We start from the raw sequence: 6,664 nt of genomic DNA, 5'->3' as shown, positions 1-6,664 counted from the left end.
TGATTTTGTTATCTATATTTAGTGAATATTAATCATTATTTATATAGATTTGGAGCTTACTTTAGTAATCTTAAGACTATGAAGCCTCTAATATTAATATGAATGTCGTAAGGACATAAAAATATACATATGTGTAGTGTATCAGTGTTAAGTTCTTGGTTTGGGTATTGTGCTATATCTATGTGAGATGTAATCATTGGAGAAAATAAGGTGCACCTTCACAGGGTGAATCTGTACTTATTTCAAAATAAAAAGTTTAAAAAGGTATTGTGTTAGGCAGCTCTAATACTTGTGAATTACTTTTAATTGCTTTGTGTTTATTTTCAGAGAAATGTCATTATTTTTCTTTTGGTTTGCTTAATTCCTAGTAATAGATACCTTTAAAAAACGTCATTGCAGAGTAAAATTTCTGCTGTGTTCTTTTACTCTCCCTCTATTTTTTTTAAATAAAGCTAACGTGGCCGTCACATTGAAACAGCCCTGACAGCAGTGTGTTTGGGACTCACACAATGACCTTTCCTCATCAATCTATTCAAGGGCCTTTTTATCATGAAACATGTACGTTTTGCTTAAAGTTACTTTGCTTTTGAACACTTTTAAACATTTTGAGTCATTTAAATCTTTTCAAATGTAACTGACTTTTTCAAACATTTTTCTATTGACTAAAACCAATTATACTTTATCCCATAATATAGTAACTCACTCAGTGGTTTCCTGGGTGTCTAGGAATGAATATTTCTAGATGACTTTTATTTCCTTCACCCTAATTGCCTATATTACTTTTTCTTTTACTGTCTCTGATTTTGTTCCATTATGTTTACATTCTCTCTTCTTTCCTTCTGCTGTTTCCAGCTATTAGTGCCGATAGAGAGGGCATCTTTATACTCATTAAATAATTTTTATTGCCTTTTCTTTGAAAGAAGTGAATGTTCATTTCATCTGCATCAAAAATAGCACCACTTTCATATACTTGATAATATTCGAAGTATTTTCTTTTTTATTAGAACAAATTCCATTGAAGATCATCTTTAACAAAATTATATGAGCTGGAATAACATTCGCTTGTCCTGTCTCTTCTGTAGCTTGGCACAGTTCTTCAATCTTTCTTTGTTTTTTCTGATTTTTGACATTATTTTGAGAAGTAAAGGTCAGTTATTTTTCTACACGTTCTTCAATCAGGATTTATCTGATATTTTTTCACGGTTAAATTCATTTTATACGTTCTTGGCAGGAATGCTCGGGAAGTGATTTTTTTCTTTTGTCCACAGTAAATGAGATCAAGAGGATTATGATGCTGGTTCATCTCAGTATTAGTGATGCTATATTTGATCATGTTTCTAAGGTGGCATCTACTTGGTTTCTCCACTGTAAAGTTATTACTTTTTACTTTGTGATTTGTAAGAAAAAACAGTAGAGAGGTATTTTGGAACTATGTAAATATACTCATGCTCATCAAATTTTCACCCACTAGTATTAGCAACCATTGATTATTTTCTAATTCCACTATATCTATCTATATCTATATCTAGATAGCTATATATAGATGTAGATATAATTAGCTTCCTATTGTAATGAAGACCTCTCTCTTTTCTTTTTCTATTTATTTTTTGTTTATATCAATTTGGATTCATAAATTATTATTTTGTTCAATGAGTTAAAAGCAAGTATGCTATTTTTTTTATATGAAAATTGTCCATTTAATGAATCTATCTGTCCAAAGTGTGTCAGATGGTAATGCTATATTTAATGTATACGTATTTAAAATTTAAGAGAAAATAAGTTTCACTATCCTTTGGGAATAGAGGTCAGAATTTCTGTAGTTTTAAAAAACAGTAAGTTACATACATGTGTAATATATGTTCCTCAAAAAATCTGGGTGAATATATATTTTAACTGTGAAATATATGACTATTCAAGCTAAATGTAATTAATAAAGACTACATATAGCACCATAGTCAACTTAAGTCAGGTTTTGCCATTAAATAATTGAGGCAACATTTTGGTGTTAAAAGATTTAGGGATTTAGAATCCTAAATGAGGCATTGTGGATTCTTGCCTGATTTTCCTTCTGTTCTAAATACCATATTTACATTGTGTAATATGCAGGCTAGCTGTAAAATCTAGAATTTGGTATGATTTTTGAGATTCTCTTAGGATTTAGGAAAATTACATTAACCTTAGTTTACGTATTAGTGGAAAATGTATAAAGAGTTAAAAAGTATTCAGGAAAATTTGTTAATAAATTTAAAAAATTATTTTAGATATTTATGGAAACCAAGTAAGAATTTTTTTAATATTTATGGCTGTTTGCTTCATATAGTAAAGTTTTCTTTAGATTTACATGTGTCTAATCTGTTGTACCATGAGCCAGTATTAATACCATTCTAGGGATTATATCATTTGTATAAGAATACATAAACTTGGAAAGCTTTGCATATCAATCAACTAAAAATTATCTGAAAGGTGGTTCAGATACAATAACAAACAAATATCAGAATTTTAAATTATAAACTTACTCTAAGAAATTCTCTCTTCAAAAAAGATTTTGTAGCAGAAAAAAAAATCAAAAAGAAGGGCGTACATTAGGCTACCTGTAACTAATTAGCTGACCCCATTAACATAGGTTACACCTTAGTTCAAAAATGAAACTCGATGGCTTCCTTCTCCTCACCCCTTGCTTTTCAGTGAGGTGACAGGCAACCACAAAATGAATGGAGAAGTTTTCTTGCAGGGAAACCTTTTTTAGGTGTTGTGTGGTCCTCATGTAGTTTTCCTTTTTATTTTCACAGCAGCAGTTTATTGACGATGGAAGAAAAATTTTGGGACTAACAATCATTCCTAAAATAAGAACATATTTCACATAAAATATTAGCACCCTAAATCAATCTATTACTATATTTTAATCTCCAATAATATGTAAAATAAATTTAATTAAGAGAAAAAATTAGATCTTTTTTATCTTTGAGTGTATTATTTAATTTTATTGTTGCCCTCAATGCTTTCATTAAATGTATCATGTCTTAGATATATAAAGTCTAAATTAGTAGAGCACTATTATGATTTCTATCTGTTCTGTTTTTTGTGGCCTACTGTGCCAATGCTATCTATAATAGTTCTTCCACATTACTTTTAATTTATTCCAGAAAAAATGAACACCTATATAGTTTGTCTAAAAGCATTTTTTCCTGGGATTAAAAGGATTGCCATTTTTACATGCTGACCCGAAGTGAAAAGGAATAAAAATGAGAGCTATTTTCACTTTCCAAACATAGTTTTTGAAGTTTTCAAAGTGAATCTTGATAGAGAATTAGGCCAGATAAAAAGGCTACTACTGCTCTAGCCTCAGGAAGAAAAAAATCAAAACAGAAATTTCCCATGGTGATTCCCTTTCCAGAGAACTGATCATTAAACCATCACGCTGTTTGACATTCTTTACAGAAGTATGGCCTTGCTTCAATTGGAGCTTAATTTGAGGAATTACCTTTTCTTATTTTTTAATCCTGTACCTTTAGAAAGAGTGAAATCAAGACATTCCTCCTATCATGATGAGTGCCCTCTATACACCTGAAAAGGTCGTTTTCCCTTAGATCCCAATGGACTAAATCTGGATTTGAGACCACCAGAGAGTTATATACTTGGATGACAGTGTCTTGGTCTCTTGTAGAATTGCTTTTACTGAATTGCACAAAGGCATTTTACCACCAGTTTATATTCTGGACATTAAAAGAAACAATCATAAGAACCTTGCTAGCTTTCTTTTTGTGTCAATGTTATTGAGTGCACCAGTCAATGTATGGAATAGCTTGCCAAAGGAGGAATCAGTATCAGTGGAAGGTCTATTTCTTTTAAACAACTGGCTCCCTTTCTCACCCTCTTCCTAATATGTCTCTGAATTTTATCCTGATTACTTTGATTAGTAGGAAGTTTAATGTCAACATTCTGGTATACCTCTGCACCTCCTTGGGACATTATGGTAGACAGTTCCATTGGCTAATCTTTACCCTGACTTGGTAATTTTCTGTCCCATGATTTATTTCTTCTATTACTCAACTACTTGTTTTTATCTTTTTATATTATAGTCATTTTAAATATAAAATACAAAAAGCAATGAGTGAGTGAGATATGTGTTTAAAAAGATGTTTTGGCATTTTTGTATGTAACTGAAACTTAAATGCTTTCTCTACAACTAATGATGTTTGATATAACTCTAATAGGATTAAATGTATTTTTCTATTATAGATGGAGGTGTGTGTGTTGGTGAGACAAAGGAGACAAGCTATGCTTTTAATGTCCTTACCAGTACTTCTAAATTTCTTGCTGTGTAGTTTAAACTTGATATTTCAAATAGTAAGCTGCCAGAAATTTATTTAAGGTATACAAACTAGTTGGTTATAGCAATCAGTGAGTCTCTGAGAGGTGTTTCATCTTGGTATGGAAGGGCACAAGCAGTGCATACTATTGAATTTAACATAGAACCACTTCCAGAATACATTTTTATCATAAGTTATTTCAACACACTTTTATGCTCAAGAAAGAATCTCATAAAAATTTCCAAATATTAGTTGGATTAGTTGTCACCTCTCTGAGGGTGACGGAGATGCAAAGGATTACTCAAAGCCCATTTCTTCTGAGCAGTGAGAGGCCCGAAAGGATTACTTTGAGAACCTTCAAGAGAGAAGCATTCCTTGGAAATAACCCTGAATGAGGTTTTCTCTCCATTTTTCTTCTCCAGACAAGAAAGTTACAGAAAAGGAACACAGGTGCTTACAAAAAGAACAACGAGATAATTGTCATGGCAACGCTTATTAGCTTTTGCTTCACCAAGGACATCTGCCCTTAGAACAAGCATTTTTGCTGCTGTGTTACAATTTTTTATTTACAACAGAGACTTTAGACCTATGCATTCCTCTCCAGAGTGGAAGAGACCTAACAGGCTTAACTGAAAAGAGAAATAAACATCTATATGTTTGCCTAGAAGCCTAAAGCCCTAAATTAACAAATTAAGTTTAATGCAGAAACCTAGTAATTGTGCCCTGCGTGTGTCATGATGTAGAGATTTTCTCTCTACTAACTTATTTGACATTAAACATCACCCTTGGACATAGGTTGTATGATCTTACCTTAAGGTCCTTGTACCAGCCCTTGTTTCTGCCTACATTGTATTTTCCCCCATCTCTCATTTATTTCCTCAAATATGACCATCCTATGGAGGCCCATTCCAATTATCCTACTTAAAATTGTGCTCTCCCTCAGCCTTGGTCTGTTTTCACTGCTCTATCATTTCCATCATACTTATTACTTTCTAATATAGTATGTTTTCGTTTATTACATCTCCCTCCAATAAGAGGTAAGTGCCATGGGCTGTTTTGCTTGATGACTTATCATAGGGGCTTAATACGGCATGAAGTAGGTGTTCATATAGTGTGTGTTCAATGATTGAATACATTTTTTTACAGAAGTAGGGTTAAAAAGAATGCAGAGTCTAAAGTTTATGGCAAGAAGACATTTTATTGCATGAGATTTTAAATTAGCCGGTTTAATAAGAAGTGAAAGTATTATGAACAGTGAAAAATAACTTCATGTATGGATTAAATATTTATTGTCAAAATATCAATAAAGACGCATAATTTGGTGTTAAAATTGTGAATACTTTTTAGAAAGAGCTAAAGAATAACAACATTTTTTTTGTTTGTTTAACTTCATTTTGGGGAGTGCTTATGGTATGGGTATGTACATCAAGAAATTGCATAAATATACATCAAGAAATCACATAAATATACATCAAAAGCTATGAAACACTTTTTTAGAGCATGTTAACCTTCATTTGTCTTTGAATTGATTTATGCCATTCAATAAGTCGTGAAGCAATATAGCACTTAATTGGTCATCCAGGCGGTATATAATCTAGCCCTTCTCTGAGTTCATGTAGATTGTTTTATCTTTCTTAGTCACTCTTTGAGACATTTTATAAAAATATGTATGTATTGCTCATAGAACTGAAGATCTTTATGACCTCTCCTGTGTATAATTTTTATATTCCTCAGTTGGCCTCACACAATGGCTTATGTATGCCATTAACAGATATTTGTTAACAGATATATGATAGCAAGTCAAGGTTGAAGACTAGATGTCTTGGATATAAGACCAAATTTTTCTTTTCAAAGAGAAAACTTCTTTACAACATGGCATCATACAGATGAATTTTTTGGAGGGTTATATCAATTACCATCTCATTATAACTGACAAGAAAATCATACAAGATAATTTAGTGATAAGCATTTTTTTTAATTATCTCTGGGTTCGACTACAAATTATGGTACTAGATTCCAAGACACATTCTTATGCTTCTGGAAAGTAATAACATTGGGAATTCGTTTCTAAATACTTGGATATATGGCATTGGGTAGTAAAACTCTTTAATTATTAAAATTTTTTATTATTACATTTTATTTGATATATTCTGGGAAATTTTTTGTTTCAGTATAATTTCATTACAAACCATTTTATATAAATTGATGAAAACCTCTGCTTTGTGCCAAAAGTCTCTTGACAAATAACTGGATAATGTGCCAGCTACCACATTCTAACACAATAATAAAGGAAGGCCTCATAGGCAGTATGTTCATCTGGTGCTGTCAAACACAGTAGCCTGGCACACCAATAG

This window comes from Galeopterus variegatus, unplaced genomic scaffold (genome assembly GCF_000696425.1).
Source record: "Galeopterus variegatus unplaced genomic scaffold, G_variegatus-3.0.2 Scaffold4320, whole genome shotgun sequence".
Taxonomy (NCBI): Eukaryota; Metazoa; Chordata; class Mammalia; order Dermoptera; family Cynocephalidae; genus Galeopterus; species Galeopterus variegatus.
The sequence above is the reverse complement of the archived record's forward strand: the minus strand, read 5'-3'. Positions refer to the sequence as shown.